Source organism: Saimiri boliviensis, chromosome 10, assembly GCF_048565385.1.
Source record: "Saimiri boliviensis isolate mSaiBol1 chromosome 10, mSaiBol1.pri, whole genome shotgun sequence".
Lineage (NCBI taxonomy): Eukaryota > Metazoa > Chordata > Mammalia > Primates > Cebidae > Saimiri > Saimiri boliviensis.
Window position 1 is genome coordinate 115,524,525 of NC_133458.1, and position 11,004 is coordinate 115,535,528.

General features: G+C 39.9%; 1 protein-coding gene across 6 annotated transcripts in view; it reads right to left on the reverse strand.

Moving 5' to 3' along the window:
• SUGCT (succinyl-CoA:glutarate-CoA transferase) overlaps nt 1-11,004 on the reverse strand; it is an 858,466-nt gene that overhangs the window by 131,271 nt on the left and 716,191 nt on the right. The window lies entirely within an intron of this gene.

The following is an 11,004-nucleotide window of genomic DNA, read 5'->3' on the forward strand; positions in this document are numbered from 1 at the left end:
TATCAATGTTCTCAAACATCTGTGAGTGATTCCATCACGGAAAATACTTGAAAATTGTTATCCTATTAGAGGTTTCTTCAGAATTGAACACCTCACTCCATGAATTAACCATGTTATAGAAATTTTACTTGAAAGTAATGAAGCTATTTACCACACTAAAAATACCATCAGCCACTTGTTTTCAGGCAAACTTGGCTCATATAATAAAACTAGAATGTTTTAGTCATCTTGTACTAAATCTGGATATTGGTGTTATCAACGTAGAAAGTTAAAGAGGAGAAACTTAAATATGTGTTTCAATAAAGGGATTGTTTTATTTTCCCTTTCTTTTTTTAAATTGTACTTTATGTTCTGGGGTACATGTGCAGATCATGCAAGGTTGATGAATAGGTACTTATATGATAAGGTGGTTTGCTGCCTCCATCCCCCCGTCACCTATATCTGGCATTTCTCCCCATGTTATCCCTCCCCCAACCTCGCCACCCCCCACTGTCCCTCCCCTAGCCCTCCAAAAGACCCCAGTGTGTGATGCTTCCCTCCTTGTGTCCATGTGTTCTCATCGTTCAACACCCACCTATGAGTGAGAACATGTGGTGTTTGATTTAAGGGACTGTTTTATGCCCATACACATACACACAAATGTATACTTACCTTCCTAATCCTAAATCTCCATCCTCTACCTGAAGGCAATAATATGTCTTCAGCTCCTAAATAATTTTTATTCTGATAAAATATACATTAAATTTATCATTTTAACCATTTTCAGTGGACAGTTTGGTGTCATTAAGTACATTCACATTGCTGTGCAAACATCATCACCATCTGTCTCCAGAAGTTCTTCATATTCTCACAGTGAAACTCTGTCTCCATTAAACACTAACTCCCGATTTCTTCCACCCTGCAATCCTTGGCAATGGCTATTCTACTTTCTGTCTCTATGAATGTGACTCTTCTATTACGTGACAACAATAACTTTTAAAATTGTAACCTAATTATCCTAATTTTTGATACAGTTAATGAAGCAAATTACGACCTTAAACTATCAGATAAACCCACATTGGTATATATACAAAGACCTTGTGGTGTAAAATCCAAGCCTTGTCCTGGTGGGGAACTGCCTCCATGAGGCAAACACAAAGCCCCTTTATTTGCCCCATTTATATGAACCCTAAACAGCCTTCCTGGCGTTCTGGGCCCTGCCATATACTCGGTATGTTTCTGATGGTGCAAACTCAGTCATAAAAATATCTACAGTACTTGCTTTAAAAGTACTTGCTGCTACTTAACTGTAAACAGACTTGTAATTTGGCTGTAAAAACTCATGAGTTGCTGAAAGGGGCTATAATAAAGTTGTAATGATTGCTGGCGAGAACCCTGCCAGAGGCCGAGGATGGTTGGCCGGTTAGGAAAGACGGTATGCATGATGTAAGCTGCGCCAAGCTTGGGCAGCGGCCATCCGGTACCGGCTTCTGAGAGGTTCGTTTTTCTATGGTCCTCAAATCCCAAATATATCAAGTGTTGGGTTCATGGCTGCTAAGCAGAAAACACAGGGTCAGTTGTCAATCTCAGCCCTACTGGGGACACAGAAGTGCCCTTCAAGTGCCTCGGGTCCCTTGAACAGTAGCAATCTTTCTTTTTGGTAGGAGGATGTAAGCAGGAGGATGTAACATTTGGAAATGAAGGCTGGAGAGAATGACTGTTTCCTGCTGAAAACAAGTCCCATTGAAAGTCCAGGGTGCCATCCCTTGCCTTGTGTGTGATAAAAGAACTCTTCTTTCTGCAGGGATTGCTAAAGGAGGGTTTATCTAAGTAAAAAGAAGCTTGTGTTGTTGTTCATTTTGATGTACTTACTGGGAGAATATAACCAAAAGGCAGGCCCTTCAGAGCCAGAAGTGACTTGGCACCAGTAGGCCTGTGTGGGGCCTTCCAAAGAGGGCCAAGGAAATTCTCATATTGGACCTCTGGCTCAATAGACTGACATCCTAGCAAAGGCTGTGGTCTTACTGAGCCGCACATTTCTCTCCTTTCCCCCTGGCCCTCTTCTTCCCCTTTCTGAACTCTGTCCCTATTTACTTTCCATAATTTGCTGCCCAGGCGTTGATGTGGAAGTGGGGGCTCCCTGCACTGGGAACTGTCCCTCAAGTGACACCTGTTCTGCCTAGAGCCCATTTAGAGCTCACTTTCGCCCCCATCCAGCTGCACAGCCCTCCAGAGGTGGATGATTTGGCTAGATAAGTTGTTGCCCTCCTCCGCCTTAACTTTACCAGCACTCCAGGCCCCAGGACAATAGAAAGTAATTTGATTTTGAGTCAGGAGATCTGAACTTGGGGAAATAATTTCTTTATCTTTCAAAGCTTGGACCCTTCTCTGTAACAGGATAGGATTAAACCCATTGCCTAGGGTGTTTTCTAGCTTCAACAGTTTTGATTTTTTCAGCTACAGGATATCTCTTGGAACCTGTTTCTCTACCCTCTCAGAAAGACAAGGCCAGAACAGAACTGGATGCAGCAATACTTTTCTGCAGTCAAGGTCCCGGCTTAGACTTAAAGACAGAGAGAAACGTACAGATCCTGAAAATTATGTTGAAAATATGATTTCATTTACATTAAGATTTTAACATTATTAAATGATTCTAAAAGACATACAAGGAGACAGCTTTATAGACAGGCTGCTCTCATTAATTCTTTGTGGTTTTGATTTTTTTTAATGGCAAAGTATATTAAACATAAACATATCATTCTGTCCACAGAATGTTTTGTTTTTCATGTAGTCACAAGTTTTTCTATGATGCTGGATTTGCAGGAAAACCAGCCTGACACTCATCTCATGGTCTCTGTTGCTTGGAAGGAAAACACAGGTTCTTATTCTTTGGAGAACCACTCGAGGATAGTGAATGCAGACTGTTAAAGTTGAAGGTGAGCTCATGTGCTTGAATTCTGAGCCCATGGAAGGACTTCAGTAAGTTCTGGTGGGGCATGAAAATGATAACTGTGTTTTAACCCAAGCCCTCTTCACCTCTCCATCTCCACTTGCCTGGATTTGGCTGGATGTGTACCGCCATGCTCCTTATTTCTGGCACTACTGTACAAAATAACCAGTGAATCCCTCTTATGTCATGAGACTGGTTCTGAGTTTCTAGAATTTTAAAAAATATCCAACACCTCTTTTCATGTTTAGCATGTCTGCACTATTTCAAAGCTTTTTAAGACCATAACTATTCGGCACTATTTCAAAGCTTTTTAAGACTGTAAACTCTCACTCCCCACCCTCTATAACATACACTTATCCCCCATTAGAAACCAAATGTATTCTGCACTTCCCTTGACTCTCTTTGTGCTTATTTCTCAATTCTATTTCTGATTTATTGCCTGGCATCCTTTGCTTTGGGATCTATGTGCCAAGAAAGCAACAAGGTTAATGTGGACCTGAAGAGTGCTCTGTGATCCTCTGTTTGAAATCACCAGTAATCAAGGCAGTTTGGAAACACTATTCTGTGAGACCTGAGCTTCCAGAACGCCTTGAGGATGACCTTCTTATTGGATTCACACCAACTGCACTGTCCAGTACCCTAAGGTGCTGGTTGTATATGCACATCTTGTGAAGATTTGTAGGATTAAAGATTATTCTCATGAGATGGAGAGAGAGAGCCGGGTTCCCAGGCAATTCTCCATATGTTGAAACAAACAGTAAGGACAGGTTTGTCTGGCCAAGGAGGTGACCAAAGGATCTTAGTGAGAAAACAGGAGATTTAGGGCCAGCCAAGAGAGTTTCTGTTTTCTTCCCTGCTAGCCTGGGTCATTTCTTCATTAGTTATGTCCCCCGATATTGGTCACCAAGATCCCTGGGCCACTTTCCCAGTCTTTTGTAACCAAGTTCTACTTAGAGTCCATGTAAGAGCTGTAAGTCACCTGGAATATCTTCTCTATAATGGACTTTAGCTTCTCAAAGCCAAATATAGTATGAATCACAAGATAAAAACCTAAAACAATCAGCTTACAGCTGGGAAACACTTCCTCACTCCTCCTCCCGCCCCTCCACAACCCCACAACATATACACACATACACATCCATCCAACCATTTTTTTCTCTTAAGCTCCAAGGGTCAAAAATAATCCCTGAACTGACAATTATATATATTTTCCCTCATTTATCTTACATTTTGAATTGCATGTGCTTTTAAAAACCACCTAAAATCCTTTGGGGAAAAATAATACATAGGTTAATCACTTTGTAAGTGAAAAATAAATGATGTGCCATTTTTCTTGCAAGAGTTCCCCTTTCACTGCAGCCCAGCAGTCCTTTGTCCTGAGTTCCTTTAGCTTCCTTGTGGAAATGCAGCTTCTAGGCTGCCTCTTGGTTTTTGCAGAGCAGACAGTATCCTGGAAATATGACGTGCTCTTCATTGGCAAGGACCTTCAGAGCTCCTCAGCTCTTTCCTCACTAGCTATTGACACTCCCCAGCCCAGACCCGGGCACGGACGATGCCTTGGACAAACAAGTACTATTGTTTGAGGCAGCCAGATCAGTGGAATGAACTTTGGAACTCAAAGGGGACTAAAGATAGTTTCCTTCACATCTGCTATGCTCCCAATACAGTTTCAGTAAGAGTTGTTAAATGACTATGTGTTTTATGGGCACGATCTCACTTAATCTGCACGACTAGTTCATCTTGTAGACAAGGAAATAAAAGCATAAAGAGGTTTAGTCACCTGTCCAACATGAAGGAGCGTTGCTGGGAACTCAGGTAATCGACTTCACAATATAAAATTTTGGTTATGCAGGAAGGGCCAGAGGGAAAGAAATAGCTGGGCAGTTTGAGATGGCTTCAGCAAGACCGTGGTGTTTGCTCTCGGCCTTGACTGACAGGAAGATTTGAGATACGTAGAGAAGGGAGAGGCTGCTTAAGGGAAAGTATGAGCCAAGTTTCCAAATTTGGGAAGCACAGCCTGTCCATCGCGGGCTCTTCCCAGGGCCCGGCCAATGCTTCACTGAGAGGGCCTCGCAGCAGCCCCGCAAGATGGAGGTGGGGGTCCTTGTGCTACTACTGTGACCTCTAGACCAGAGAGGGCCAGGGCATACCCATTCCCCACCAGCTTGCTGCAGCCAGATCTGGCTGAAGCTCCAGGCCAGGGCTGCCTTCTTTATCTTTATAATGAAGGTTAATTTATACTCTGGAGCAGAGTGGTGTGTAATGGCATATATGGTCATATGCTTGGGAAGGAGTGGCAGGTTAAAGACTCAATTTCCTGGCCTCTCCAGCTTTGCGTCATCCTCCTTAATGATATTTCAACATTGAAAGGTTTGAAGAGTTTTTTTCCTCTTTAAATTAAATATACAGTAGGTGTTTTGTGTTTAATTTCCTTAAGAAAAAAGTGGTTGTGGGGGTGAAATGGTAAAAACAAAGCAAAACAAAAAGTAGAAGAGAGTCCTGGAAGTTTATAAAAACCACATTGTGTGCTCAAGAGACGGGAGTTACCATTTTGGAGCCTTTTTGTTCTCCTGGGAATACTCATAATGCCGTCTTATGAGTTTTGTTTGTTGTATTTTTCATTGTGCTCTTGCTTTCTGTCTCAGCGCGTGCATTGCCTCCTGAGTCGCGTGTCTTTTTATATGCTTCACAGAGGTAGATGGCTGACACCATAGCCTGGAGCAAGGAGGCTTTGGCACAGCCTGCGTTCCATCACGTAATTGCATTCATAGGGTGTATTTATAGCCACCAAGGTGCCAAAGTGGGAGGTGGAGGGGGAAATAAAGGGCCATGCCTTAAGGAAGGTGGCTCACTGAGTCAGCTATGCAGAGAACCTCTGCTGGTCAGGATTGGTGTGGAAGGAGGGAGGGAGGGAGGGCAGCCAGAGATGCCAGTGTGTTCTCAGGAAGATCAAGAGCTGTGCACAGCACATGTTAAGAAAGCAAGGAGAGAGGAAGGGCACAGCAGGGCACTCACACTCCTTCCCTCTCGTCAGAGGTTCTCCCACTGGGCCCCTCAGAGCCATGGGGGGGGTTCTACAAGAGTGGCTTGGAGGCCACAGCTGGGGAAAGAGGAAAAGAAATAACAATGCCTGGGAGCCAGACTTGGCTGCAGACCCCTTCTCCAGCCCCAAGGAGAGCCACTGCCCTTTCCTCTACTTATATGTGGAAGTTCCAAGTGAGATTTTGTTTGAAGGATAGCTTCCTCATTAGCTAGTTTTGACTCTCCATGATCTGGGAACTGTTCACTCTGATCTCATGAGCATCTCATGGCCCGCTGAGGCCTCAGTGAGTATTGTTCTCTGCCATCCCACTCCCTTTCTACCCTTGGAAATCCTTCAGGCTCAGTTGGAGTCAGCAGCCCCCACTGAAGGCTCTTGGGGGCCCACTGCAATGGCCGCACAATGGGATCTCTCTGCTTCTGAGTGTAACACAACTCACTCTTCCCAGCCACCAGAGTGTCACTCTACAACACAACTTGGATCCTGTCCCTGAACTGGTTAAAGCCCTTCTGTGGCTTCTTCATGTGCTGGAAGGTAAACCCCAACTATACCGTGTGTGTGTGTGTGTGTGTGTGTGTGTGTGTGTGTGTGTGTAGTTTTATTGAGGTATAATTGACAATAAAAATTATATATATTTAAAAACAACATAATTTTTGATGGAATCTCACTAGTTTAATTCTATTTTTGTTTCCTGTACTTTGGGGATTATATCCAAAAAAGTCATTGCCCAAACAGTATCAAGAAGCTTTTTCCTTATATTTTATTCTAGTTGTTTTACAATTCCAGGACTTAGAGTTAAGTCTGTAATTTATTTCGAGTTGATTTTTGTATGTGGTGTGGGATAAGGGTTCAGTTTCATTCTTCTACATGTGGATATCTAGTTTTTCCAAAAACATTTCTTGAAGAGACTATCTTTTCCCCACTGTGTGTTCTTGGCACCTTCGCCAAAAATCAAATCAGCATAAAGGTATGGATTTATTCTGGGTTTTCTAGTCTGTTCCACTGGTTTATACGTCTGTTTTTACATAGTACTATACTGTTTTGATTATAGTAGGTTTGTAGTGTATCTTGAAATCAGGTTATGTGATACTTCCAGCTTTGTTCTTTTTGTTCAAGATTGCTTTATTTGTGGATTTTTGTGGTTTCACCTAAATTTTAGGATTGCTTTTTCTATTTCTGTGAAAAATGACATTGGAATTTTCATTGGGATTGCATTAAATCTACAGATTGCTTTAGGTAGTGTGTTAGTCTATTCTCACACTGCTAATAAAGACATACCTGAGACTGGGTAGTTTATAAAGGAAAGAGGTTTAATTAACTCATAGTTCCACTGGGCTGGGGAGGCCTCAGGAAACTTCTTATCATGGCGGAAAGGGAAGGAAATACATCCTTCTTCACATAGTGGCAAAAGGAAAAGTGCTGACCAAAAGGGGAAAAGCACTTTATATAAAAGCCCTGATAAAGGCCCATCAGATCTCATGAGAACTCACCCACTATCATGAGAACTCACTCACTATCATGAGAACAGCAGCCTGGGGGAAACCACCCCCGTGAGTCAATTATCTCCCATCAATTCCCTCCCACAACATGTGGGAATTAAGGGAACTGAAATTCAAGATGATATTTGAGTGGGAACACAGCCAAACCACATCAGGTAGTATGAATATTTTACCAATATTAATTCTTCCTATCCATAAACATTGGATATCTTTGCATCAGTTTCTTTCATCAGTGTTTTGTACTTTAAGTGTATAGATCTTTCAGTTCCTGGGTTAAATATATTCTGAAGGTTTTAAAAATTTTTTAATGCTATCATAAATGGGATTTTTTTTTCCCAAATAGGTAATTGTTAGTATACAGAAACACAACTGATTTTTGCATATTGAGTTTGTAATCTGAAACTTTACTGAATTTCTTTATTTGTTTGAATCAGGTTTTTTGGTGGAATCTTTAGAATTTTTCTATATATAAACATGTCATTTGCAAACAGGAACAATTTTACTTCTTTCTTCCAAATTTGGATCACTTGCATTTTAAAAAAATCTAATTTCTCTGGCTAGGGCTTTCAGTACTATCTTGAATACAAGAAACAAGAGTAGACAGCCATATCTTACTTCTGATACTAAAAGAAAAGTTTTTAGCTTTTGGCCAATGAAAATGCTATTAGCTGTTAGATTTTCAAATGTGGCTTTTATTATGTTGAGACCCACAGTACCATACTGTGTTGATTACAATAGCTTTGTACTATATCTTGAAATCAGATTGTGTGATCCCTCCAGTTTTGTTCTTTTTGTTCAAGATTGTTTTTTGCTACTTGAGGGCTTTGTGGTTTCATACACATTTTAGGCTTTTTTCCCCCTATTTTCTTTTATGTCTAATTTGTTGAGGGTTTTTATTATAAAAAGACGTTAAAGTTTTTCAAATGTTTTTCTATATCTATTTAGATAATCAATAATTTGTGTTGCATTCTGTTAATATGGTGTATCACAATTACCTATTTGCATATATCGAACTATCCTTGTATCCCATGGATAAATTCCATGTGATCATAGTGTGTGAATCTTTTTTTAAATTTTATTTTAGGCTCAGGATATGTGTGCAGCTTTGTTATTAATATATAGTTAAATTGAATGTCACTGGGGTTTGATGTACAGATTATTTTGTCACCCAGCAATAAAAATAGTACCCAATAGGTATTTTTTCTGATCCTTTCCCTTGTCTCACCCTCCACCCTCAAGTAGGCCTCAATTTGTATTTTCTCCTCTTGGTGTCCATATGTCCTCATTGTCTACCACTTACAAGTGAGGCACACGTGATACTTGGTTTTCTGTTTCTGTGTTAGTTTGCTTAGGATAATGGCCTCCAGTTCTATCTATGCTGCTGCAAAGGTCACACATGATTTCATTCTTTTTTATGGCTGTGTAGTATTCCATGGTGAATATGTACATTTTCTTTATCCACTCTACTGCAGGCAGGCAACTAGGTTGATTCCATGTCCTTGTTATTGTGACTAGTACTGCAATGAACATACACATTCATGTGTATTTATGGTAGAATGTTTTATGTTATTTTGGTTCTATACTCAATAATGGGATTGCTGGGTTAAAATAGTAGTTCTGTTTTAAGTTCTTTAAGGAGTTTCTACACTGCTTTCCACATGGCAAAACTAATTTATATTCCCAACAGCAGTGTATAAGTGTTCTCTTTTTCTCTGAAACCTCACCAGCATCTGTTATTTTCTGAATTTTTAATATTAGTCATTCTGACTGAGTGTAAGATGGTATCACAATGTAGTTTTGATTTGCATTTCTCTAATGATTAGCGATGTTGAGTATTTTTTCATATGCTTGTTGGTCACATGTATATTTTCTTTTGAAAAGTGTCTGTTCATGTTCTTTATCTACTTTTTAGTGAGGTTTTTTTTTGCTTGTTGATTTAAGATTCTTACAGATTCTGGATATTAGACCTTTGTTGGATGCATACTTGTATATATTTTCTCACATTCTGTAGGTTGTCTATTTACTCTGTTGATATTTTTCTGTGCAGAAGTTCTTCAGTTTAATTCGGTCCCATTTGTCAGTTTTTGTTTTTGTTGCAATTGCTTTTGGCATCTTCATCATGAAATGTTTGCCAGGTCCTATGTCCAGAATGGTATTTCCTAGATTTTCTTTCAGTATTTTTACAGTCTTAAGTCTTCCATTTAAGTCTTTAATACATCTTGAGTTGATTTTTGTATATGGTGTAAGGAAAGAGTTCAGTTTCAATCTTCTGCATATGGCTAGTCAGATATGTCAGCACTATTTTTTTTGGATAGGGATCCCTTTCTGTAATGCTCATTTTTGTCAGCTTTGCTGACAATTGGATGGCTGTAGGTTTGCGGGATTATTTCTGGACTCTGTGCTGTTCCATTGGTCTATGTGCCTGTTTTTGTATCAGTACCATGCTGTTTTGATTTCTGTAATCTCAACCTTGTAGTATAGTTTTTGTTGTTGTTGTTGGTGTTGTTGTTTTGCTTTTGTTGTTGTTGTTGTTTTCTTGAGACAGAGTCTCTCTCTGTCACCTGGGCTGGAGTGCAGTGGCATGATCTTGGTTCACTGCAACCTCTGCCTCCCAGGTTCAAGTGATTCTCATGCCTCAGTCTCCTGAGTAGCTGGGACTACAGGCACCTGCCACCATCCCTGACTAATTTTTGCATTTTTTAGTAGAGATGGAGTTTTGCCATGTTTGCCAGGTTGGTTCTGAACTCCTGACCTCAGGTGATCTGCCCATCCAGGACTCCCAAAGTGCTGGGATTACAGGTGTGAGCCACCATGCCCAGCCCCTTGTAGTATAGTTTGAAGTCAGGTAAATTAATGCAGCCAGGTTTGTTCTTTTTGCTTAGGATTGCCTTGCTTATTCAGGCTCGTTTTTGGTTCCATGTGAATTTTAAAACAGTTTTTTTTTTCTAATTCTGTAAATATTTTAAAAATTTTTCTTTCTTTTTTTTTTTTTTTTTTTTTTTGATTTTTTTTTTTTTTGACCCATTGGTTGTTCACTAGTATGTTGTTTAGTGTTCATATATTGGTTAATTTACCAATTTTCCTCATATTGTTTTCTATTATTAGTTTGATACAATTACAATTACGGTCAGAAAAGATACTGGAAATGGCTTTAGTCTTCTTGAATTTGTTACAACTTGGTTCGTGGCCTACCTAACCTTTGATTTATCCATAAGAATGTTCCATGTGCATTTGAAAAGAATGTGTATTCTGCTTTGGATGGACAGAATATTCTTTTTATATCTGTTTGATATATTTGATCTGTAACATTTGAACAGTATTGCTCAAATCCACTGTTTCCTTACTGGTTTTCTGTTCAGATAATCTAATCATTGTTGAGAGTTGGGTATTGAAGTCCCCTACTGTTACTGTATAAATGTCTACTTACTTCTTTATCTGTTACTATCAGCTTTATATATTGAGGGGCCCTGATGTTGGATGTCTATGTATTTGTAATTGTTATATCTTCTTGATGAATTGAGCCCTTTATCATTTTA